General features: G+C 41.9%; 1 protein-coding gene across 1 annotated transcript in view; it reads left to right on the top strand.

The window, feature by feature from the left end:
* Window positions 1–4,394: 4,394 nt before the first annotated feature.
* The window catches only part of LOC306768902 (uncharacterized protein), a 37,027-nt gene continuing 14,521 nt past the window's right edge, over window positions 4,395–26,900 (top strand). The window contains exon 1 of the mRNA XM_079257372.1: window positions 4,395–4,538. The gene's annotated coding sequence lies outside the window, so the exon portion shown is untranslated. The remainder of the gene's footprint in view (window positions 4,539–26,900) is intronic.

The raw sequence follows: 26,900 nt of genomic DNA, 5'->3' as shown, positions 1-26,900 counted from the left end.
GGACCCCACAGCTGAGAGGGACCGACCACTGAGAGACTGATCCAACAGACAGGACTGGAACCAGTTCAGAGTCTCCAACACCAACATGCTGTCACTGTGTCAGGAGGATGTGAGGGACAAAAGAAGGTCATTAAAACTGATGGAAGTCCAGTTTCCTGTGGAGGAACCTAAAACCAGACTGGAACCTTTCTAAAACGAATCCTGTTGTTGCATCTGACACTTCCTCTGGCTCTCTGGACCAAAAACAGGGCAGTTTTACTGATCGGCTGGAAGTTTACACCAATCATCTTAATGAGGTTTCTTTAAAAGAGGCAGCAGGATGTTTAAAGGCGGTCGGACACAAAGCAGCAGTAGTAAGGCTGAACGTTTACAGTCAGCTTCAGCTCATTTTCTTTTATTAGACTATTTAGATGAATAGAAATTAAACTAAAAATACATTTTTAAACACATGACATTAATCACAGATTTGACCAGTGGTGTATTAACAGAAATTATGCCATTTATTTTTCCTACATTTACTTCCTATCAGTATCTGCGTCTAAATAAGTTTTGTTTGCAGCTCCTAACATAAATAAATTCACTGAAAACAAACATTCCAGTTATTTTATCTCTTCTAAAAGTCTCAGTTTCTTGGGTGAAAACAGATGTTAAAGATGTTTGAGTCAGAAATACTTATGTGTCCAAACACCCACTTCCCGCAAGGATCCGCCGCCATGCGGGCTTGTTTGGAAGAAAAACAACATTTTATTGTTTATTAGTCAGTTTCAGCTCAACTGAGAATAAAGTAAAGAAACTGAAATGAAGGCAGAATCACTCCAGAAAACTTTAATCAGCTGATTCTGTTGAAGTTTTCTGTGTTTATGTCGGAGATGAAGACGTTTTCTTGTTGCTAGGACAGGCAGCTTCCCTCAGCGTGCGCTGTGATTGGTCCACAGCCCGCCGCCTCTGGCCAATCAGGTGCCAGTGCGTCCATCCTGAGAATGCATCCCTGTTTCGTCTGAAGAGCAGATTTACCAGCAGAACCACAGTTCCACTAACCTGCAGGCTGGTTGGGATGATACTGGAACATTTTCCTGCCTGGGTGCGTGGACGTGTTTTTATTGGTGGGATTTAATCACGTGGGATGAAACAACAGGTTAGAGAGCAGCTGTTCTCCCTGCTTCACAGAAACACTGATGGTCTGGACTGCAGGGCTGCTGTTGGCTGTCATGGCGGGGCTGGGGAGCGCGCACAAACACACGCGAGCACAACTTTAGAGAGAGCCCATTTAGTCTTTACAAAATAAAGGTTTTCAGAAGAAATACACCAAACCCAAACAACCAAACTCATCTAGCCTTCCCCTTCACATCAGAGCTGCTCAATCTGATTCTTTAAGTCTGTCCTTAAAACCCACTTCTTTGCGCTGGGATTTGGTTATACCTGAGCTTTTTCTTTGTGTATTTTAATTTTTTTACTTTTCTTTTAGATTTTTGTTTTGTGTCCAGATTTGATTTATTTTTTTAATGTGCAGTGTTTAAATTTTGCAGTGTTGTTGTTTGTTGCTTTACTGTTCAGCACTTTGGGGAGCTGCTGCTGTAGAAATGTGCTATATAAATAAACTTCAACTTGAACTTGAACTAGTTGAACAGTTTAGAGGTTAGTTCAACGTTTCTGACAAATGTTATTGTGAGCAGAGGCGGTCCTGGCTAGTTTCGCGCCCTGGGCAAACCAACCATCATGACCCCCCCAAACATACACACACACACACACACACACACACACACACACACACACACACACGCATACACAACACAAGGATATTATATTATTTATGTTATTTTATTAAATATATTTTTAAATGCAAAAGTTGTTTGCAACTATTTACAACTTGCATTAAAATGTGTTTGGGTCATCAGGCAGTGCTTGACCACATGAAAGAGCAAGTGTAATCTAAAACCTGACTTTTCTTTTTTGAGCTGCTCTCAAATATTTCAGAAGTGTCCTTGAATTTACAATTAAGATAAAATATGTAAATGAGATCATACTTAACATCCATAAGTTACCCAAATAAAATAAACCATAACAATGCACAAATTATCATTTGTTCACATCCTATTAGTAAGCATGACACACAAAGCATCATAAAGCTTACAAAATGTCATGTCAGTGTATCCCGACATCACATGAATGTCATATAAGATATTTAAGTTAGCATAGACCCACGTATGAGTTATGTATAAGTTTCCACAACTCTGTCTGTATAGTGAAGGAGGAGGTCATCAGAATGTTTACATCTATTACATTTACATGGTTAAAGATTAGATATGGATATACCAATGATGACAGTAAATGCAACAACATTAAACATAAATTTAACCTGTGGAAGAAAATTCAATAAAGTCATAACCTTTGTCAAAATATTTCAACCTTTGGTAATTTTTTTTCTTAATTTAATTTTGCGTGTTAAAATATACAGCAAACAGACAAAATAGATAATACTCGTAGGCAGGGGCAAAAAGGGCTTTTAATAACTTTCCAACTATAACTAAACAAATATGAGAAAAAATGGATTAAAAAACTTTGCAAATAAAACTAAACATTTAAATTAGTAGAAACAAACCAATGTTTGAATTAATACACACATATGAAGATTATAAAAAGCAGTTGAATGACCTTTCTAACATATCTTGACACTTGTTTGCTAAATGAGAAATATTATTCCACAATTTAATCTCTCTAAAGTATTATTAACTTCTCTATTATTCACTATTTTTATTAGGAAATTTTTTCCCTTACAAAAGTAAATTCAAAATTTTTATTTGTGTGATATATGAGAATAATATCGTCTCGTCTCGTCTCATCTCATCTTCATGTCACTTATCCGGGGTCGGGTCGCGGGGGCAGCAGCCTAACCAGGGAAGCCCAGACTTCCCTCTCCCCAGCCACATTTACCAACTCTGCGGGGGGGATCCCGAGGCGTTCCCAGGCCAGCCAAGAGATATAATCCCTCCAGCGTGTCCTGGGTCTTCCCCGGGGTCTCCTCCCAGAGGGACGTGCCTGGAACACCTCACCAGGGAGGTCCAGGAGGCATCTTGACCAGATGCCCGAGCCACCTCAACTGGTTCCTCTCGATGCGGAGGAGCAGCGGCTCTACTCTGAGCCCCTCCCGGATGACCGAGCTCCTCACCCTATCTCTAAGGGAGAGCCCGGCCACCCTGCGGAGGAAACTCATTTCAGCCGCCTGTATACGAGATCTGGTTCTTTCGGTCACGACCCACAGCTCATGACCATAGGTGAGGGTAGGAACATAGATTGACTGGTAAATTGAGAGCTTCGCCTTCTGGCTAAACTCCTTCTTCACCACGACAGACCGGCACAGAATAATAATAATGTTCATTTATTTGATATGGATATGGGAATCTAAAAAGTTGTTCACCAAAGTAGAAAAAATGTTAATTGAAGATGAGTTTAGAGGCTAGGTCAAAGCACTTTCGCTAAAATCTGAATAGAATCAGCAAATCAAATTCTAACAGACATTCAAGATAAACTGATATTTGCCTCAGTAAAGCTCATATCCCGATGTACAAGTGAATGCATAAGTGAATGAATAAGAAGCTTAAAATAAAATGCAACTTGTAAAAAAGGTAATTTTCCTACATCGACTCTTCCATTTTCCTCATATTCGAAAAACTGCAGACAGTGGTTCTAATATTTGTCTTTTCAAAGTGTTTACATCTTATAAAGGGCAAATAAAAGTCATAAAACCATCAGATGAATCAACTACACAGGCTTAAATGTCATATTAATGAAATACCAATAGAACTTGTGATTCTTGTGAATGTTTTTATTGTTATTATTTGTGCAGCAGTGTCTAAAGTCATACAAAGCAGGGTTATTATTATTATTATTTTTTTTTTTTTTTTTTTTTTTTTTTTTTTTTTTTTTTTTTTGTCAGCAACTAAGCTGGCAAAATGATTGTCTGGATGCTGTGTTCTGCTGGGCAAATTTACTTTGCCAAGGGAAGCATCGTAGATATAATGCTCCCCTTGATATTCTGGATTCTTATTTTATTTTTCTATTGATTTTGCAAAATTGTTTGAATGACAAAGTTTGTACTGCTGGACCGGAGAAGACAGAAGAGGGACTGTAAGAGAACAGAGAAGAAGAGAAAATAGAAATAAATCTCGTAACAGGTGCGGGTTTTTTCTAAGTAAACAAGTTGTAAATACATTAGCAGCTCGTTATTTACTGAGATTTAGTCCCATTTATAGAGGAAAAAAAGTGGCAGTTACACTCATCGCCTTTCTTTGCTATTTGGGCTTTTATTTTGAAAATCTGTCAGACGACAAGGCGGAAGTGAAGCGTCTCGCGCTTGGCGTGCTTGACGTGCCGCTGGCTGATGGCGGCGGCGCTGGCGGAGGGTCGCACCGAGGAGGGAGAGCGAGGAGGCGGGGGACAGAAGCGACAGAGAGAGGAGGCCCCGGTACGGAGCACCGACACCCCGCGAGACGAGCAGTAACCGCGCGGACCCCGCAGCGAGGCGCGCGCAGGACGGAGCGGTATGTTTCTGTGTTGCAGCTAAAGGAGAGTTTCAGGCTTTCATCCTGTTTTATCTGCATCTGGAGGCTCCGTCTGCGGATCTCAGGACAAATGTTGTCATGTATGTGCAGAGAGGTGGTGCGCGAGCCGCGCGCGAGCTGCTGAATGTTGCACGTTAAAGGACGCTGGTTGTGTAAACATGTTTAATTACGGCCTCTGTGTGTGTTGCGTTCACTGACCGTCTGCAGGCATGTTTACCAGGCTGTTTGGCTGGTGTGTGTGTGTGTGTGTGTGTGTGTGTGTGTGTGTGTGTGTGTGTGTGTGTGTGTGTGTGTGTGTGCGCGCGCGCGCACGCAGCAATGCAGCATGCAGCCTGAACTTGGCCCGGTTAGAAACTCTTTGCAGACCACCATCTCTTCTGGTGATCCTGTTGAACTCTGCAGCAGTGTGTGTGTGTGTGTGTGTGTGTGTGTGTGTGTGTGTCTGCCAGCAGGACATTTAAATGGCTGCATGTTTTAATTGATAGACGTCCATATAAATCAGTTAATGTAACTCCAGAAAGGTGAAATCTTATTGAAATATTGATCAGATTTGGTGATTCCGAAGCCAATCAGGAGGCTTTACTGCAGGATATCAGACAGATTATTGATCAATAGGATTTTGTGGGGATTGAAAAGGACGGATGGTGCAACACGTAAGAAAGTTTTTCTTAGAATAGTTTTTGGGTGAAAAAAGTCAGAATTTTTCACATTAATCTGAGTTTCTAGTTTGATTTTTTCCCTTTATTTTCATAAAACATTCTTTAAAAACCAGAAATGAAAGGTTTGATGTACTTCTGATAATCTTTTATCTTAAAACTTCATCTTTAACATTGTTTTTCCATAAAAACACAACGTGGACATTACCAAACACATCATTTCTCCATTTTGAGGTGATAGTGTAGGACATATTTTATTTAAAACTAACTTAAAAAGAAGTAAAAACACATGAATCCTCATAGAAATAAAAAAGGTTTGTGTTTTAACAAACTTTTCTAAAAACTTGAATGTAGAATTAACGATATAACCAAAATTTTCACCAGTGCGACTGGTGTAGTGCAGACAAAAGTAAAAACAATCTCACTTTACACGTTTTTGCAAATGTAAATGTTTGGAAAAGATGAGGAAAAATAAGACAAAATGCTTATTTTTTCTCATCTGTCTGCTTCCGATGCATTAAGTGCAGTATGAACACCAACCGGACTCTGATGTGGACCAGAAAAGCGAACTCTGGTCCGCTTGAAACCAGTGGGTTTCGGTTCGCTTGCCGGCGACCAATCAGAGAAGAGATCCCTGCAAACCGCGATAAAGATGCAGATTGTTGTTTTTTTAGGAGGAAACAAAGCAAACAATGCCGTAAAATGAAAAAAATCCAAGATCTGTGTTGTGCACAGATCCAATTTTACTGACCTGGCACCCCTGAAATGACCAAACCCGACCTGTTGATACCCCCCCCCCGACCTGCTTCACTGTAACCTGAGACCCGACCTGGTCGCCGGCGCTCCGTCATTACATTGATTTTCTTCATTTGTTCCGATATCTGATGTGACTTTTGTTGTTTTTATTTCCAATAAAAACGAGGAAAAGACGATAAAAACAGCCTAAAGGTTCGTTTTAGGCAGAACTTAATATTATAATTAGCATAATATGACACTGAACTGTAGACCGCCTTCCTGTAGGCTACTGGTCCTTTATTCATATGACTGGAAGAAAAACTAGTAACATCTAGTTCAGATTTGTGTCCAGAACTGGATCAGAACCAGCAGCAGACTGATATCTCCCTGGCTGCGCTCAACGGGACGCAGACTTTCCTCACCATGGGCGTAGGTTTGGAGATACTCTGCACAGCTTCACGGTGAAGGCGGTCTCACCGCCTGATCAGAAAAATATAGAAATATATAAAAGAAAGAAAAAAAAAATAGTAAAAATGATTAAAAAAAATCATAATTTTTTTAGACGCGTTGCGATGCTGAGTCGATGATTCGCAGGAGCTACATTTCCATGACTGTTTTTCACAAAATAAAAGCAATATTTGTAAGTTTTGACAATCAACTGCAGTTTGCAGATGTTTCCATTGAACAGTGTTTAGAACATTAGTCTCAACGGACGAAGCCTCAGTTCTTGTAAAATCGTGTCTGGCTGATGAGATTTTACGAGAACTAAGCCATATGCCATGTAGCCTCATTTTGGGGTTTTCTATTTGCTGCGACTTTTGAAAGCTTTTTTCCATCATTTTCTTTTCTAAACTCTGAAACTTGTTTGTTCCACACCGCGCCGTCTTTACTGGAAATTAACTGGTCACATGACCGCTGACGTAAAAATGATTAAATAAAAAGTAAAATGAAAAATATCAAGTAATAAAAAATCTCCAAAAAATCTTTAAAAAAAAAAAAAGAAAAAAAGGGGGAAAAAAGTAAAATATAAAATAATAATAATGAAAAAAAAACCACACACACAAAAATCCTTTAAAAAATAAGGAAAAAGAAGGAAACCCGCCTCACTAAACATCCGCCAGCATATTAAATCTGGAGCATCACTCCGTAGAGAACAGCTGTTTATATGTGACGTTTCCAGGAAGTCTGATCTGCTTGAGTTTAGTGCAGTTTGAACACAAACCGAACCAAACGTGTGAAAGTGAAGGTCAGAAATCCATTTCCAGTCGTACCAGGGCTGGATCAGTCATCCAGGAAAGCTCAGATATGCTCCGGATCAGTCATCAAGGAAAGCTCCAGATCAATCATCCAGGAACACTCCGAACCAGTCATCCAGGAAAGCTCCGATATGCTCCGGATCAGTCATCAAGGAAAGCTCCAGGTCAATCATCCAGGAACACTCCAGACCAGTCATCCAGGAAAGCTCTGATCATCCAGGAAAGCTCTGGATCAGTCATCCAGGAAAGCTCTGATAAGCTCCGGATCAATCATCCAGGAACACTCCAGACCAGTCATCCAGGAACACTCCAGACCAGTCATCTAGGAACACTCCAGACCAGTCATCAAGGAAAGCTCCGGACCAGTCATCCAGGAAAGCTCCAGACCAGTCATCTAGGAACACTCCAGACCAGTCATCAAGGAAAGCTCCGGATCAGTCATCCAGGAAAGCTCCGGACCAGTCATCCAGGAAAGCTCCGGATCAGTCATCCAGGAAAGCTCCGGACCAGTCATCCAGGAAAGCTCCGGACCAGTCATCTAGGAACACTCCGGACCAGTCATCCAGGAAAGCTCCAGACCAGTCATCTAGGAACACTCCGGACCAGTCATCCAGGAAAGCTCCGGACCAGTCATCTAGGAACGCCCCAGACCAGTCATCCAGGAAAGCTCTGGATCAGTCATCTAGGAACACTCCAGACCAGTCATCCAGGAAAGCTCCGGACCAGCCATCCAGGAAAGCGCCGGACCAGCCATCCAGGAAAGCGCCGGACCAGTCATCCAGGAAAGCTCCGGACCAGTCATCCAGGAAAGCTCCGGATCAGTCATCTAGGAACACTCTGGACCAGTCATCTAGGAACACTCCGGATCAGTCATCTAGGAACACTCCGGACCAGTCATCTAGGAACACTCCGGACCAGTCATCTAGGAACACTCCGGACCAGTCATCTAGGAACACTCGGATCAGTCATCCAGGAAAGCTCCGGACCAGCCATCCAGGAAAGCTCCGATCATCCAGGAAAGCTCAGATAAGCTCCGGAGTCAGTCGCAGTCAGTAACAAACATGGCGGCGGTGGTGGAGATGTTCCAAAGAGACGGAACGTGGAAAAGGCGTGATGTCTGTGCACTGCACAACGCTGCCCCCCCACTGCTTCCTGGTGGTACTGCAACATTTAGTTTGATACACAAACATTCTTAAATAATCGAGGTACACAGACTCACACAATTTACGCAGAACACAGAAATAAAGCAACATTATCATTGATTATCAGTTTTTTTTAGACGCGTTGCAATGCTGAGTCGATGATTCGCAGGAGCTACATTTCCATGACTGTTTTTCACAAAATAAAAGCAATATTTGTAAGTTTTGACAATCAACTGCAGTTTGCAGATGTTTCCATTGAACAGTGTTTAGAACATTAGTCTCAACGGACGAAGCCTCAGTTCTTGTAAAATCGTGTCTGGCTGATGAGATTTTACGAGAACTAAGCCATATGCCATGTAGCCTCATTTTGGGGTTTTCTATTTGCTGCGACTTTTGAAAGCTTTTTTCCATCATTTTCTTTTCTAAACTCTGAAACTTGTTTGTTCCACACCGCGCCGTCTTTACTGGAAATTAACTGGTCACATGACCCCTGACGTAAAGTCCAGGGACAAATAAACGCTAAAAAGTGTTTCCATCACACTTTGTGATATATTTCTGGATCGCGCCGTCTGAAAAAAACCACCTCATCAGAGCGTAAAACTTTATTAGCGATATTTTGAGCCTTTATGTTTTAAGTTAGGTTTCCATTAGTGTTTCTATTTGCGATATTTAGTCTTTGTGTAATTCTAGGTGTGATGAAAACGCAGCTAATGGCTGTACAGCGAAATCTGTTAACGCAACGTTAAAGAGTGAAAAACTTGAAATCGTGGAAGGTTCAGACTGTTGGTGGTGTGTACGTGATGAATCCTCTACGTTTAAAGGTACAACGTTGGCTGCGTGGCTTTGATTTGAAAGTGCGGCTGGTTTGGGGATGGGTGAATGAACGCAGTCTAACGGAGGAAGAAGACTCCATGATGAAGGGCAATCTGTGGGACAGTCTGAGGATCTGTTTCCGCTGCTAGCTGCTAGCTGCTAGCTTGAAGAAGCAGAGAAAATGACACGATACTCGTCCATGATGATGCCAAGTCTAAATGAAGTGACACTTGCATCGCTCGCAGCTGCCTCTGGTGTTGCTATCAACATGTCTTCTCTGACTGGTCAATCTGTCGATTGCGAATTTTAAGAAAAGTCAACCTCAGTTTTAAAAAATTAAACTCAAAATCGTGGTTAGAATTTCATTACTGATGTGAACGTGCCTTTGACTTGACATCGATCTGAGGAAAACGTTGCCATGTAAATTATTCAGACAAACTATTCGGAGTAGAAGCGTAAAAGGTCCATTCATGCTGGTTAAGCGCGTAATTTGGTGTCTTACCTACGTAAAGGAGCAGAAATGGATTTCAGACGGATGTAAGCTGTCCTGCGATAACCAACAGATCTTCGTTATCTTCTTTGTTGTTTTTCTTGTCTTCCTCTTCCTCAACAGTGCTGGTCGTAGCGGGTAACAACGTTAATATGCCGCTCGAGGTTCGGTTTGTTTGCATCTGTCGTTTCTTTGGACCCCAACCATGCAGACATTTTCAAATGAGTTTTTAAATGAGGCCCACAAAAAACCTTTTTATTCATCAGAAAGGAGAATTTCAGATAAAACCAGAAACACGCATTACTGTTACTGTCGTCAAACAAATTAATGAATAATAATCGCGATTATTTATAAAACAAGAACATTTGGAGACGTCTGTAGTGCCGCTATGTTCCACATGAGGTTTCATACCTATCATATGGGTACTGTACGGTAATCATTGAGCTTGAATTTTAGTTGGTAAATGATAAGATATAATTTAATTTACAAATTTAATTTACTAATTTAATTAGGGTCCGAGCCATACAAACTATAGCTGGAGCCTATTGTTGAAAAGTTCATTATTTTTACTCTAAGCAAAACTCACTCCATTTTGACCCCTTTAGCCCCCGTGAAAATTTGCGAAACTTGGCACACACCTCAAGCCCGGCGAAAATAGCGATATTCTGTGGTCCGCATACACTTCAATGCAAAAATGGCTCGACAGCGCCCCCTAGAAACGCCAAAAATGGCCCATAGAATGAGGTAAAAAAAAAGTTTAGTTTGATGTTGTCTAGAACGTCAAGCCGAGTAAAAAAGTCAATAAAACACCTGTTGCCATAGCAACAAGGTGTCCACCATCTTAGCGTTTACGACCATATTTTGGCTCGTTTTTTTAAAAAAAAATTTTGGAGGGGGGGATCCCGAGGGTCCCGACTGTCTACTTTGACGTAGGACAACGAAATTTGGTATACATGTGTAACAACCCAAGAAGAGCAAAAAAGTCAATGAAACACGTGTTGCCATGGCAACGAGGTGTCCGCCATCTTGGTGTCCAGACCCATTATTTTCACTTTATGTGCATTATGTATCTCCATGAAAATACATGACTCTGTGGGTCCTTCACATGTTGCAATATGAGAAAGAGGATTAGGGTGGGGATTTCGGCATGAGGCTCGGACCCGATGGATGCCGCTTGCAGCTTTTTTTTTTTTTTTTTAATTCTTTATAAGTTTTCAATTTTTGTTGACAGGTGGAATTTTTATGTGCAAACAAGTGCACAACATCATTATTCACATTTATAAAAACATTTGCCCATCAAGAAAAAAACAACAAAAAAAACAAAAAAAAACACAACTGAATAAACAATGTGAACAAGGGAGTGACTAATACAATTTGCCATTGTCTTATTTTAAGATTAAATTGGGCTTTTTATTTTGGATATACTTGACCCATTTTTCCCAACATGCTACAAACCTATCTTGTTTCTGATTTACAAATGCTGTCATTTCTTCCATCTTATAAATGTCCATAATTATGTCCCACCATTCTGATATTGTAGGGACATCTTGTGACAACCATTTTTTTGTAATAGATTTCTTACTTGCGACCAATAGAATACTTATTAAATATTTATCTTTCTGACCCCATTCCCAAGGTAGACAACCAAAATAGACAGTTTTCATATTAAAAGGAAAATTACACTTGAAAATATCCTGTAGTACTCCATGAACCCTTTGCCAATATGACTTGAGAAGCGGGCAGTCCCATAAAATATGGAAATGATTTGCACATTGATCTCCACATTTTCTCCAACACAAAGGAGGAGTCCCATTATAATGTATTGTTTGACATGGCGTGATGAAATATCGTATTAATGTTTTCCATCCATATTCTTTCCATTCTTGCGAATATGTAGATTTCCATGAGCGTTTCCAAAGTGCTGTCCATTCTTCTTCCGTTATACTTATACCTCCTTCTTTTTCCCACATTGTCTTTACACGTTTTGTTGAATGAGTCTTATTATTTGTCAGCCATTTATATATTACAGAAATAAGCTTGTTATTTGTTTTTCCAGCATATGAATTTCTAAACAATTGTAATAGGTCCTTGTTTACATCAGATTCTACTTTAATGTTAGTGTCAATATAATGACGTAATTGTAGGAATCGGTAAAAATCCTGCCTTTCCAAAGCATATTTATCTTTAAGCTCGACAAAGCTGATGACTTTTCCATCTTTAATTAATTTGCTTAGAGTTGTTATCCCTTTTGTTGTCCATAATTTGAATCGTGCATCTAATTTGTTTGGTAAAAAGTCGGAATCATAAGCAAACCATTTAAACCTAACCATATCTTTTTTTAAATCATATTTCTTGACCACCTGTTTCCAAATAGACAAAGTGCATTGAACCCAGGGGTTATCAATACTATCAATGTAATTTTGAATATTTGCATCAGCCAAGATAGCTTGTGTATGGAAAGGAAAGATTTTCTCCTCTATACTTTTCCATTGAGAATCATAGGATATATCACACCAATTTATCAATGCCTTCATTTGTGCTGCCCAAAAGTATTCCCTTATTGATGGCAGGCCCCAACCTCCTCTCTCTTTAGACAGTTGTAATGTCTTTAAACAAATTCTTGACCTTTTTCCTGCCCATATATATCTGGATATCATTTTATCCCACTCATTAAATTGAATTTGCTCAATTTGTATTGGTAATGTTTGAAACAAGTACAATAATTTTGGTAAGACAATCATTTTAATAGAATCAATCCTTGAATACAAAGAGAGGAAGGGGATTAAATTCCACCTTTTTAAGTCTTCGTTATCCTTTTATTCAATGGAATATAATTAAAATCATATATTTTTGTCTGGTCTTTTGGAATCGTGATACCCAGATATTTTAAGGAATCAGCCTGCCACAACATAGGGTACTTAGAAGTTATCTCCATCGGTGGGTTGTAGTTATATGTGAGCGTTTGGGTTTTATTCATATTTATTTTGTATCCAGAAAGCCAGCTGTATTGTTCAATTTGCTGCATGAGTGTAGGAAGAGACTTTGTCGGATTACCTAAAAAGATTAAAATGTCATCTGCATAGCATGCCATTTTGTGCTCTTTCCCTCCAAGGATTATACCTTTAATATGTGAATTTTGTCTTATAGATTGTGCCAGCGGTTCTAGATACAATGCAAATAAGAGCGGGGAGCATGGGCACCCTTGTCGAGTACCTCTTTCTAAAGCAAAGTTGTTTGACAAGTAACCGTTTATTTTAATCCTTGCAATAGGGTTGGTATATAAACACTTGATTGTATCGATAATTTTATCTTTAAATCCAAATTTATGTAATGTTCTATATAGAAAATCCCAATTGACGGAATCGAAGGCTTTTTCTGCATCGACACTTATAAGTATTGCTTCAGTTTTGTTCCTATGTATATGGTTTATAACATGAAGAGTTCTGCGTATATTGTCTTGTGTCTGTCGGTTTCTTATAAAGCCTGTTTGGTCGTTATGTATCAAAATAGGCAGAAATTCCTCCATCCTTCTAGCTATTATATTGGCAAATAATCTATAGTCTATGTTAAGAACCGATATTGGCCTGTAAGAAGCACATTCAGTTTTTTCTTTGCCTTCCTTTGGTATTGCTGTAATAATTGCCTCATTCCAACTTGGAGGTATTTGTGCCCTTTTCAAAACCCAATTAAATGTAGAAAGTAAGACAGGGATCAACTCTGATTTTAATCCTTTATACCACTCAGCCGTATAGCCGTCTGAGCCAGGTGATTTATTCGCTTTTAGTCGACTAATAGCTTTTTTAAGTTCTACTTCTGTTATATCTGCAGTCAATTTATTATTTTGTTCTTCAGTAAGAGTTGGTAAATGCAGTGAATATAGGAATTTGTCAATTTCATTATCCTTCCCCCCAGGGACCTTGGAATACAGAGATTTATAATATAATTCAAAAGCTCTATGTATGTCTTGTAATTTATTCTTTATCTGTTGTGTTTGAGGATCTCTAATCTTATTTACTGTATTTTCAGAAATCTTCTTCTTTAATTTCCATGCTAGTATTTTCATCGACTTTGACCCACTTTCATAGTATTTTTGTTTAAGAAACATTAATTTTCCCTTTATATTTTGGGTCGTTAAATTGTTTATTTCTTTTCTAATCTCTTTTTATTTCCTCAAAAATACTCTGTGTTACAGATTTTTTATGTTTATTCTCTAATTCTTTGTTTGTTTTGTAATTCCTGCATTGTTCTATTTCTTATTTTTTTCCTATATGAGGCTATTGCAATTATTTTCCCAATTATTACAGCTTTTAATGTATCCCAAAGTATAGAAGGCGAGAACTCTCCATCATCGTTAATATCAAGGAAGTCTTGTATTTCTTTTTTCATTTGTTCCTTGAAAGTAGCATCTTTAAGTAAACTTGAATTCAGTTTCCATGTAATTATTTTGGGGCTTGTTGGGGAAAATTGTTATGAGTTTGGTTTGTATTAAGTATTAGACATATATGCATTGATTTGCTGTGATCCTGCTGTGTTTTGTGTCTATGCACAAAGCTTTCTTTAAGTCATATGATCCTTGTCTGGAATGTGCAGACAAAGTCTGAGACAGGAAGAGTTTCATGCAGGGCATCGGGTTTTGTCAACTGCTTGGTTGACCAGTTGTCTAAAGGTTAGAGGTTAAAGGTAATAAAGTAATATAGTGAGTGATTGATGCTTAGTGAGTTCAGTTTAGTCTTAAATAAGAGATAATGATTGTTTCATATGGTCTGCCCAGCAACTAGGAGGAGTTAAGCATGGTTTATAATCGGGTGTTACTTCAGCATCTGCAGAGAGAGTTCTCTCTCCAAGCTCCAGCGTGTGCTTGTATTAGTTTATAATAAAATGTTCATTGTAAGAAGACAGCTGACTCTTAGATGTATTACAACTTCTCAAGACCAGAGTATTTTCCACCACAGTTTTTGGGGGCTCGTCTCGGGATCCTGCGTCAGTCCGCCCAGGTTGGGGATAGACGGGTTGGCCACCTGAATCCACAGATTCATCCTAAGAACCTCAATTAGAGAATTTCAGAGGACAGGACGTCTTTCTCCCACCCGTGGTCGACTACGCCAGGACTCCTTCTGAACCAGTGTGAAAAGACAATGGTGAGAAGTGTTATTCTAAATTTATATTAATTTTCAGACTCAAACTGGAGTCAAACATTACTAGAAATTTATCACAAATTAATAATCAATATCTTAATTAATAATCACAATATTTTTCTGTTTTGTGGTCAATTGTCTTCATTATTCTCATTGTGACAGGGATTCTCCTCCTCACCTCCTCATCGAAAGAATAACTCAAGGGATAAGAGAATAACTTAAGACGAGATCAGGTTGACGTCATAAATAAAATCCTGTGAGTTTAAGTTAAGTTTAGGTTAAAGTTTAAGTTAAAAATCGTGAGTAACAAGACCAAGTCGTAAGTGCTGTGAGCTAGACGTAGCAAGACCAGACCAGTAAATCTTGTGAGTTACCAGACCGAGACCAGTAAATTAGTCAGTAAGTCCTGTGAGCTCGAGAAGCAAGACCAGGCCAACCTTGAGTTAGAAAACTGAGAGGAAAGCCATCTTGAGTGAGGAGGAACAGAGAAGAAACTGTGTGGGCTGGTTTCTGGAGACATTGAGAGTTTTGCCTGATAATTCTACAAAGGTGTGGGATTGACCCTCTGTGTACATCCGCTGCAAACAGAACTAGTTCCTTTGCAGTAGGAGGTTGATGTACAGCACCATTAAGAAGTTGAAATCTCTGTCTTCATGTGAGGTGAAAAAAAGCGCTCCACTGCCACTGTGATATGCCAAGTCCCACCAGAACGCCAACAGTGTCTTCACTGCACCTCTGTCACCCCCTAAGAGGAATGATTTGTTTCCACTTTTCTTACATTTATTGTTAGACTCAGATTTTGAAGCTGAAGCAAATGGCTCCTCACTATTGTAATTTCTGAAAGATTCTTTTAAAACCCGACAGGCATGAGGCTCCTGATGTTTTGAGAATGTTGTCTTCTGTATGTATTTTTGCGTTCTGATAACAATTTCTCTTCTTATTGTTGGTCCTGTAGGACCAAGAGGAGGGAGGTGTTGGGGAAAATTGTTATGAGTTTGGTTTGTATTAAGTATTAGACATATATGCATTGATTTGCTGTGATCCTGCTGTGTTTTGTGTCTATGCACAAAGCTTTCTTTAAGTCATATGATCCTTGTCTGGAATGTGCAGACAAAGTCTGAGACAGGAAGAGTTTCATGCAGGGCATCGGGTTTTGTCAACTGCTTGGTTGACCAGTTGTCTAAAGGTTAGAGGTTAAAGGTAATAAAGTAATATAGTGAGTGATTGATGCTTAGTGAGTTCAGTTTAGTCTTAAATAAGAGATAATGATTGTTTCATATGGTCTGCCCAGCAACTAGGAGGAGTTAAGCATGGTTTATAATTGGGTGTTACTTCAGCATCTGCAGAGAGAGTTCTCTCTCCAAGCTCCAGCGTGTGCTTGTATTAGTTTATAATAAAATGTTCATTGTAAGAAGACAGTTGACTCTTAGATGTATTACAACTTCTCAAGACCAGAGTATTTTCCACCACAGGCTCATATTTAGATTTATTGTTAAATATAAAGGCGCATGGTCACTTATATCTATTGTCCCTATGTTACATGTCTGAATTCTGTCTTTGTCTTTCAAAAAAGTTATAAAGTAATCAATTCTTGTATAAAGGGAATGTGGAACCGAATAATGGGAGAAATCTCGCCTCCTAGGATATAGATCCCTCCATATATCAATGAGGCCAACCTCTTCAAAAAGTGCGCGTACTTTCACATGCAAAGTGCTTGAATCTGGTATTTTCCCCTTCGAGCTATCTAGTTCTGGCCGCAGACGAATGTTTAGATCTCCACCACATATCAAAAAGCCTTCTGTTTCAGTAACCAGTATATTTACAATTTTTTGATAAAAACTTAGTTCGCTCCCTGGAGGCACATAAACATTCATAAAGGTAACTATGTTACCGTCTATACTACCTCTAATAAGTATAAACCTTCCCTCTTTATCTTTTAATTCAAACGTTTTTTCAAAATTTAGTTTATTTGAAATAAGGATCACTACACCACGCCTGCGGCCAGATTTGTAAGAAGAACAAAACATATTTGTAAATCCCATCCTCTTTAGCTTTCCATGTTCATCGTCATTTAAATGGGTTTCTTGAAAATATACTACCTGAGCTTGTTCTTTTTTAACTTTGGTTAGGATTCTACAACGCTTCACCGGGTTAGTTAGCCCATTCACATTAAATGAAATAATTTTTATCTGGTCATTATTCATATCCTACAAATCCAAAATACAAAGTGTCATAGTGCTTTAGTAAATGGTCAACTCCCTGAATAAACAAGAACTCTGGACAAAAAACACAACCGCAACAGCGGAAACAACAGAAAAAAACATAAAAATGTGATTCCAAGGTAGGGGTCTCCTCTAACTGACCCTGCAGTAAGGTGGAAAAATCGTCAAAAAGTAGGGGAGGGCCTCCTCTCACTAAGGGAGGGGGGCCCCTACGGCAGCTCTGTGTCCACTCTTTAGTTACCATAAGTCACATGTCTCTCTGGTTTTAATCCTCATTTATTGGGAAAAAAAGATGGGTGATATTTTTAATTACCACACATCGTGTCATAAACAAACCTCGTGTCCTCATTGCTCACTGACAGGTGATGTAGGCCTCCTGTAGATCTGTAGTTTTTCCCGGATGGCTTTTTCTCGTGCGTCTCCAGCATCACGTCGCTGTTGTCCTCCCGCCGTTGACCATGCCGACCGTGCCAGTTGCTCCGTCAGACTCTCCCGCGTCGTTACCTTGTTAACCGGCAGGCCCCTGGTGATCATATCTGTAGTTGCTTCTTCTGCTGACTGGTACAGTTGGGTTCCGTTATCGTAAAACACTCTCAGCTTGTAAGGGTATGGGGTCTGAAATCGAATGTTGTGCCGTTTCAAAACTCTTTTCGCTTCAACATACTCCTTACGCTTCTGTAGAATAGACGGGGGATAATCCTGGTCAAAGTATATCCTTCTTTCGTCCCAGAGCACAGTCTTTTTAGTCCATGCTTTGCGGAGAATTTCTTCCTTTGTTGTGAAACGTGCAAAGCCCACCACTATTGAGCGTGACTTCTCCTCTCCACTCTCTGATGGCCGGGGACGGGGACCCAGCGCCCTGTGCGCTCTCTCAATACCAAGGCTCATGCTTTGGGGAATGTCCAGACTGTCTCTTAATAATTTCTCCACATATTCAATCATCGTTGTTCCAGTTTCAGCCCCTTCACGGAGATTATACAGTCTCAAATTCACCCTGCGAGCTCTGCTCTCTTGGTCGATTAGCTTGTTCTCCTGCTCATTCATGACTTTTAACATTTTGGCCAGCACATGCTCCACATTTCCGACTCGGTCTTCAAAATTTTCAATGCGACTTTCAGCTTCTGCAATCCTGTGATTTACAGTGGTCAACTCTGTTTTGAAATCTTGTAAATCTTTACGGAAGTCTCGTAGTTCCTCTAATATAGTCACCACTGAGGCATCAGGGAGGTTCGAGGCCCTGCTAACAGTAGCGCCATTGCTAACCTCCGAGGCATTCTCTGAGTTTTCTTCGTTTTGTCTTTCTTCATTGGCAGTCTTTTGTCGTCCATCTCTTTTTCCCATTGTTGTCCCGTTTAACCCTTGTCTGTTATTACGAGAAAAATGAAACTTTGACACTTGTACGGGACAATTTTGCAAATTCGCCAGAGAGCTATCGGTCTAAGCGGCCATGCTGGACGATGACGTCACCGGAACCTCCGCCGCTTGCAGCTTTAATTTATTTTATAACCCTGACAGTAGATGGAGCGTCTTCATGGCTGATTGTTGCGTTCTTGTCAGCGATGGGTTACGGCAGCTGATTTTTAGAAGAAAAAAGACAAGTGAACAAACGGATGACGCTGGCTCCCCGTGTCCTCGCTCATCCTCCCACTCGCTGCCATCATGAGGACGTTTAGACCTGCATTAGCGGAGGAAAGCGTGGGTTGCTCCACGGTGGCTGCAACATCAGCAAAGGAGGCAAAAATCTTTAAACCTGATTATTCTGAGCAGAGATGTCACCTGTTACATAAATAAAATATGATGCATGTTCAGTTATTCAGAATTTAAGAAGATGAAGCTGCAAATCAAGATTTAAATTTAATTTTGCAGCTTCAGTTGACGTTTAGAAAAGCTGTAAAACTGCCGTTGATCGTCGTCGAGAAGTTTCTTCTGCTGGTCGATACGACCAGGTGTGTGTCTGTGTTTGTGCAGCTGCAGACTCTCACAGCTCTGACAGGGGGGAGTGTGTTCCCCTGAAACATGTCGCAGAGGAGTGTTAACCCTTCATCACCTGGTGCAACCTACCTGCATGTGTGGAGTCGAATCTTCCAGCAACCCCGTTAAAAAGCAAAGTTTATTGGTTCCATTGTCAGATCAACGTGGTACGGTACATTTTCATGTAGTCTTCTTCACATTCAGAGGAGAACGTGCATCATTTGTTTGGTTCCTGTTGGCATAATGAGGTTTAATTTGTTCTCATAAACGGTGTTTACAGAAGCGTAAAGCAGCAGTTATTTCAGTTTCGGTTCCACATTCGGCACATTTTTATCACCGGCTGGTCGGAGCAGTGAAATAACTACATTTTACTTTGTTTTAGTGCAAATGCATTCATTTGCATAATATCTTTATATCCATCAGGGCTCCATAATCGATGCAAATGACAGTCTGAACAGCCAAGAACTGATTTCATTTTATTTTAGGTTATGTTTTCATCAGAGTTTGTGTGGTTGTCTGTTAGCAAAATTACTCAAAAAGTCATGGATGTATTCTGAGGAAATCTTTGGGATATGTTGGGGGTGTCATAAGGAACAAATGATGAAATTTTGGTGGAGATCCGGAAGAGATCCTGGATTCTGGATCCCTTTGAAATTATGTTGGGTGTTTATCACAATATGCTTGGCGGAGGTCTGTGCTCCCGAGTGCTTTTCTAGTTTTTACTTCTTTAATCCCGATTTATAAATTGATATCAGGCCCTGAGCACCAGAGCAATCGAAGCCCAGATCTACCATACCAGGCAGGATCCCAGATCTACCATACCAGGCAGGATCCCATATGCAGACAATGCAAAGGAGCCCCTGAAACAATCCAGCTCCTCACAGCAGGGTGCAAGATACTGGCAGGCAAAGAATACATGGAGCGCCATAACCAAGTAGCCACATAGTGTACAGGAACATCTGTCCAGAATATGGACTGGAGACCCTCAAGTCCCAGTGGGAAACTCCCCCCAAGGTGGTAGAGAATGAGAGGGCCAAGATCCTCTGGGACTTCCAGATCCAGACAGATAAAATGGTGGTGGCCAACCCAGCGGACATAGCGATCATGGATAAGCAGCAGAGGAAAGCCGTAGTGATCGATGGATCCATCCCCAATGATGGAAATATCAGGAAAAAGGAGAAACTGGAGAAGTACCAAGGCCTCAAGGAAGAACTGGAGAGGCCTGGAGGGTGAAAGCAACAGTAGTGATCAGAGCACTGGGGGCCGTGTCCCCCACACTGGAGAAGTGGCTCCAACAGATACCTGGTGAAACATCAGACATCTCCGTCCAGAAAAGATCAGTCCTAGGAACAGCTAAGATACTGAAGAGGAGCCTCCCAGGACTCTGGTTGAGAACCCGACCCCTCGCCCTAACCTGGGGAGATGGGAGGGGTGGGTGACGGAGGAGTTTATATACATATATACACATTGTACATCAAAGTGGTGGATAATGATTAATTTCTAGCTGATATCCAAATTCTTCCACCTCATTTTTCAGGTGCCAACGATCATTCTGGGACTCATGCCACATCTACGCAATCAATTTTATAAAAAGCAGTTCAAGATTAAAGATGTTTATTTAATTTTATTCCAGAAAACAGTTTAAAAATAGTTGAATTGGAAAGAAAAACCATTCACGGACATTCTGTATGTGGATATTAAAATATTCTTATGATACAGTAGAAAAGTAAAAAGTCAGTTAAAATAACAACAGTAGTAAAATCATAGACTTTTGAATGTCTGTTTCCATCAGACTGAAATTAGGAATGTATCACTGCCATGGCAACAGTGAGCTGGTGGGGGAGGGGCTTATAGAACATAGAACTGCTTTGATGTGACAGTGTTACATGGCAACCGTGACATCATTGTTCTGAGGGGCGGGGCTTATCTACTCCTACCTTTTATCTTGGGTTGTCAAAGGTGTTTTCTCATTTCCTGTTCGTGCATCATTCAGCAGTGTGAGAAATTGTAGGAGTTTCTAATTTTTTAAACACATTTTTTATTAGAACAGTAAAGAAAGAAGTTTACCATGGAAGATACAAGCAGTTACGAGATTAGAGAGACACAGGCTTTAATCCACATGATTAGGCCAGTGATTGAATCATTTTTTTCTAAGGTTTCACAAAAACAGTGGATGAATTTGTGGTCTGGTCATCCAGACGAAGAAACCAAGAATGCTGCCAATGAAATGCTGGCTGAATTGGTATCGATTACTGTAAAAGTAATCCAGGAGAGACTGAAAAATCAAGGCACAGTTTCCAGGGAGGAAATGTTGACCACCGTCGAAGACACTATACCAAAGACTTTTATGGAGGTCATTGAGCTGGAATCAAAAATAGAAGAAGCAACTACTGAATCTTTGACAAATGTACTTGTTAAGAAAATGTCAGACAGCATTAAATATATCCGTGACACTTTAGTGTCTGCTTCTTCCAGGAAAAAAACTCAGATGTGCAAAAAGTTTAGAAAATGCTTATCAAAAAGCATGTGCAATCTGGGAAAAACTCAAAGGCAATCAAGTGGAGAAACAGTCGAACAAACCATGGACGAGGACATCCAGGAACCAACTATTTTTAACGAAGACGGAGAAGAAATGGATGGAGAAGAAACTTTTGACGAGAACAGGAAGGATTTTGACAAGGTTAAACCTTTCCCACCTTTTCAGCTGGATTCTCCAGGTATCACCAGTCAGGAGAAGCCAGCCTCATTCCTAAAAGGTAAGGCGAAAGGGTCTCCAAAAGCAGTTGGAAAGAAAATTAAAAATTTCTGTTTATGCTACAAAGACAACGAATTTGAAGTTCACCCGGAGCAAGAAATAGAGAAAGTCTATGTCGACATGGACATCCAGGAACCAGCTTCTGAAGAGCCAGATGAGTCTCCAAAAACGGTCGGAAAGAAAATTAAAAATTTCTTTCAGTGCTGCACAGAAGAAAAATTTGAAGATCACCTGGAGCAAGAAATAGAGAAAGTCCCTGTGGACATGGACATCAAGGAACCAGCTTCTGAAGAGCCAGATGACGTGGACATGGACCAAAAAACGGAGGAATTACTTGAATTTGCTGACAGATTCGCAACAGAGGATGTACAGGAATCCTCTCTGCAGAAACACGATTATCCTGAGAGGTCTCCATTCCCTAAAAGCAAAGTTGAATGGTCTCAAAAGACATCAGAAAGGATGATTAAGACATTATTGCCGTGCTGCAACATTGATCACACCGACATCATTGAACCAATCTCTATCAATAAAGACGACCAGCAGATGGACCAACAAGATATGGCTGAGGACAAAAGCGACCAGTCAACTAAATCTGCAGATAAATCAACACCAGAAGTGGAGAAAGAACCTGCCTCTTCTCTGCAGATAGAGGAAGTTCCAAATAAAACAAGTGTGGAAGAGACCGCTCCTCTGGTCAGTAAACCCCCAGGTCTTGTAAAAAAGGTAGGAATGTGGATGAAGAAAATGTTTAAATGCAAAAAAGTGCAGAAAAACTCCAGGAAAGAGGAGGAAGTAGAGACCACTTTGGTGGACATGAACGTCCAGGAATCAGTTTCTGATGATAAGGATGTCCCAGAGTTGCACCAAGAAGAAATGTCTGCCCAGAGGGACGTATCAGTAAAATCTACTGATAAAAGACCTTCACCAAGAGCAGGAAGGAGGATGAAGGAACTCTGTCCATGTTTCAAACTGAAAGACTCCATGGAAGAAGATGAACAAGAAGAGATTTGCCATGTGGACTTACCCGCTTCTGCAGAGTCCATGAACCTGGATGTATCATCTCATTTAGCTCCCTACAAGCTACAGAGGTCAGTAACTTCACTGCAGTCAAATAAAACAAAGGATGAGCACCAGCTTAGGAAAGAAGCCGAATGCAGAGTGCTGGTGCAAAAACTTGTGGTCGATCTGACGCTCCTTGTTTTTAGAAAAGCAAATATCTTATGCAGTCAAGATAACTATCAAGCCACAAAACAACGTCTGTTTGAGAAACTTTGGACCGAAGTGGAAAAACTAGACTTCAGCATCCCTCCAGAGAAGTTTCAGCATCTTGAAAAGCATATTTACAGGGAGATTTGCAAAAGCATGTCCTTTGCACAGCTGATTGCGGAGGTGTTCAAGGGCTCAGAGAAGCCGCTCACGGATGAAATAATTGCATGGTCTTTCAGGAAGCAAATAACAAACAAGCCCTCCATCTTCAGAAGATTTCTACAGATGTTTCAAAAGAACAAAAAGTCCTGCAGATGTGCTTGCTTACGTCATGAAGATTTTGTGACAGAAGACCCGCCCAAAAGTCCAAAGTCCAAAAGCGGTGAGACGACTTCCTTAAAGTCTGATGGAAGCAAACAGCAACAATCAGACAAGGAAAGGTCGTGCAGGCTGTTAGTGGACGTGACTGTTGACAAACTTATTTCACATCTCTTCAAAAAAACCCGCTTACCAAACACCCCGGATTTCTGTGAAGCTCTCCGGAAACATCTCTATGATAAAATGATAGCTGAACTCCAGTCCAAAGATTTTCAAGTGAACCCGGAAAACTTTCATAATTTAGACAAGATCATCCACAAAGAACTGTGTAGACGCTTGACCTGTCCGTGTGTTGTTACGCTCACTGTCATGAACACAGACCAGCCTGTATGCGACATCATTGTCATGGAGACTTTCAAAAATCACATGAAAAAGCAAAAACAACCAGGGTGTTGGTCATTCTTTTAACACGGAGGAGGCCTAGACATCGCACACCATGGACTCTAGATCTAATCCAGCCTATGAAACAAAACCAGCATTTCTAACCTGAAATGACATTTATCACACACAAGTAAGTTTCAGACAAAACATTTATTTCAAATTCCTATACACAAATCCATCACCAGATCTATACACAAATCCATCTCCAGATCTATACAAAAATACAACACCAGATCTACACACAAATCCAACACTAGATCTACACACAAATCCAACACCAGATCTACACACAGTTCCAGCTCCAGTGGTTACTGCTGCACACAACCTCGGAGGGATGAGTTCTGGTGTCAGAATTTGTTCTTCTTGGTGAAAAGTCAGCAGTGATACTAACCCAATAAAATTTTAAGAATAAAATTATCAGCACCTCTGCCATAAAAGCGAGACATCGACAGGCGGATCGGTGCGACGTCTGCAGTAGTGCGGACTCTGCGCCGGTCTGTCGTGGTGAAGAAGGAGCTTAGCCAGAAGGCTAAGCTCTCGATTTACCATTCGATCTACGTTCCTACCCTCATCTCTGAGGGTCATGAGCTTTCGGTCGTGGTGGCTGGGTTCTCCCTCAGAGATAGGGTAAGGAGCTCGGCCATCCGGGAGGAGATCAGAGTAGAGCCGCTGCTCCTCCGCATCGAGAGGAACCAGTTGAGGTGGCTCGGGCATCTGGTCAGGATGCCTCCTGGACCTCCCTGGTGAGGTGTTTCAGGCACGTCCCTCTGGGAGGAGACCCCGGGGAAGACCCAGGGCACGCTGGAGGGATTATATCTCTCGACTGACCTGGGAACGCCTTCGGATCCCCCCCGCAGAGTTGGCAAATGTGGCTTGGGAGAGGGAAGTCTGGGCTTCCCTGCTTAGGCTGCTGCCCCCGATCCCGGATGAGCGGCAGGAAATGGATGGCTGGAACTTCTGCATAAACTGTGATATGATGAGAAGCTGTTGGCCCTTGACCTTTTCGACGCTGGGTGGGAGTTGGACAACTCTGCCCCCCACCATGGATCCAACAGCTCTAGCCCCGCTCCGCCCTTCCTGTCGGAAGAGCCTGTGCTTCTTGAGTCTGTAGACGTCCTGGATGTCCACCCCACCACGCCCAAAGATCAACTCACAGCCCGCTTCTTGGACCACTCCTACCAGTGTGCCTACCGGGCGTCAGCCGCTTCGAATAACATCGAGCTGCTGGCCTACAGCATCACTAAAATGGCAGAGGAACCTGACCACCTTGCCGACCGCGCAGACGACATCGCTAACGCGACCAGCGCCATCCTGAACCTGTGCGCAGCCCCTGCAGTAGTCACTGCTCGCATGACTGCCTGGCAGCGCATGATTCATAGAACCATCTGGCTGTTCCTCCGTCCCTGAGGAGTTGAAGAAGGAAGGCCCCATCAGCCCGGACGGGCTGTTCGGTCCTCACTTCCAGTCCCTCCTGGCACATCTCTAGAAGACCGCATAGGAAGCCGAGAGGTTCAGAAGACACCTGTCACATGTCCCAGCCGCACCTCTGGTGTGTGTGGGGGGGGGGGGGCGCGGGCGCGAATGTGATATGGGGGATGTGTTAAATGTTGAAATAAAATGTCAACACCCTCTTCTGAAGAGCATGTTTCCTGATTTACGTCCTGCCACTAGACCAACTGTCTTTGACGTAGCCGCTTCTCAACCGTCTCCCGCGCTCAGCAGACTGGCCGCTGTTAACCTATCGGTTACCGAGCGCCGCTGTCTCCCATTATCAAAGCAGTGCATTCCTGCGATGCATACAAAATCAGTCATCTGGCCCGTGAGCACCGACTCCTCCCCTCACTTTTCCGTGTTTCCCCTCACTTTTGCAAGTTCAGACATTCATGTCTGTCAGCCCAGCTCGCCGCCCCATAAACTATGCCGTGTCCAGGCTGACACCGCTGAGCTCAACATAACGTCTCCCTGGCAATGTCTGGATGTGAGTTTGTACATAAAACGCTCTTCGGAGACCAGTACTCTGCCCTTTCCGGCCACGTCCCCAAGGGGTCGCTCTGGAGGACACTCCGGCTCCAGGGGCCTTGTCTTGGTTTGTTCCTATGGCAACATCAGCAGAAACGACACAAGCACACCCGCTCTCAGAACGTCTCTCTGAGTGGGGGGGGGAGGGCGTGTCAATTCCAAGTGGTGGGAGTGGGAGAACAATGGCCGGCCCACATGTCTCTCCACATAAATTTGCTGGAACTTCTCACAGTGTAGGAGGTGGTCCAGCATTTTGCCCCACTGTTGCAGGATCAACATGGACAACAAAGTAACGGCGGCCTACATCAACCGTCAGGGAGGAGTGCGCTCCACACAGCTGCTGGACGGGGCCAGACGGCTCATACATACCTGCTCTCCATTAGAACGGTGCATATCCCCGCCATCCTGAACAGAGGAGCGGACATAATGTCAAGGGGAGGTCCACGACACAACAATTGGAGCCTCCACCCTGATCTAGTCTCACAGATCTGGAGCAGGTTGGGCGAGCGAAAGTGGACCTCTTCGCCACTGTGGTCTTAGATGTTGCTGCATGCATTTCCTCCCATCTCACTGATCCCCCCTGTCCGATATCGGATCAGGAAAGGACAGCTAGCAGTGATTGTCGTTGCTCCGGAGCGCATCGTGGTTTCCGTGTCAACAGTAGCTGCTGTTGGGCTGAATGTGGCAACTTCCGTGGTGCACGGACGCGCTCTTCCAAGCGGGGGGAGCGATCTGGAGATACCCAGAGATAGGTCAGGGCCTCTGGGCCTGCCTGCTGAGTGGGAAAAGTTAAGAGAGGCTCTGTCTCTCTCAGAAGGTCATGTGCATGATCCAGGACATGAGGGCCGCGTCAACGAGGGCTTCCTTCTCGTCTAAGTGGTCAGCTTTCCAGTGCTGGTGTTTGTAAAGAGGAATAAATCCCCCAGCATGCGGGCTGCCCTGTGTCCTGTCCTTCATCCAGATGTTGTTGGAGAGGAATCTGGCCTTCAGCTCCATTAAGACTTGCGCTGTGGCTATCTCATCTTGTCATGGAAGTTTTGCTGACATCGCTGTTCCGTCGCTGGTCAAACACTTCCTGAAAGGCGTACGTAGACACAGACCGATGTCACGAACCTTAGCGCCTCAGTGGGATTTACGCGCACTGACTGTTGCGCCTTTTGAACCTTATTTTCAGGTCCAACT

This window comes from Telmatherina bonti, assembly GCF_933228915.1.
Source record: "Telmatherina bonti genome assembly, chromosome: 18".
NCBI classification, from domain to species: domain Eukaryota; kingdom Metazoa; phylum Chordata; class Actinopteri; order Atheriniformes; family Telmatherinidae; genus Telmatherina; species Telmatherina bonti.
Note: the sequence above shows the minus strand (reverse complement) of the source record. Positions and strands in the feature narration are given on the sequence as shown.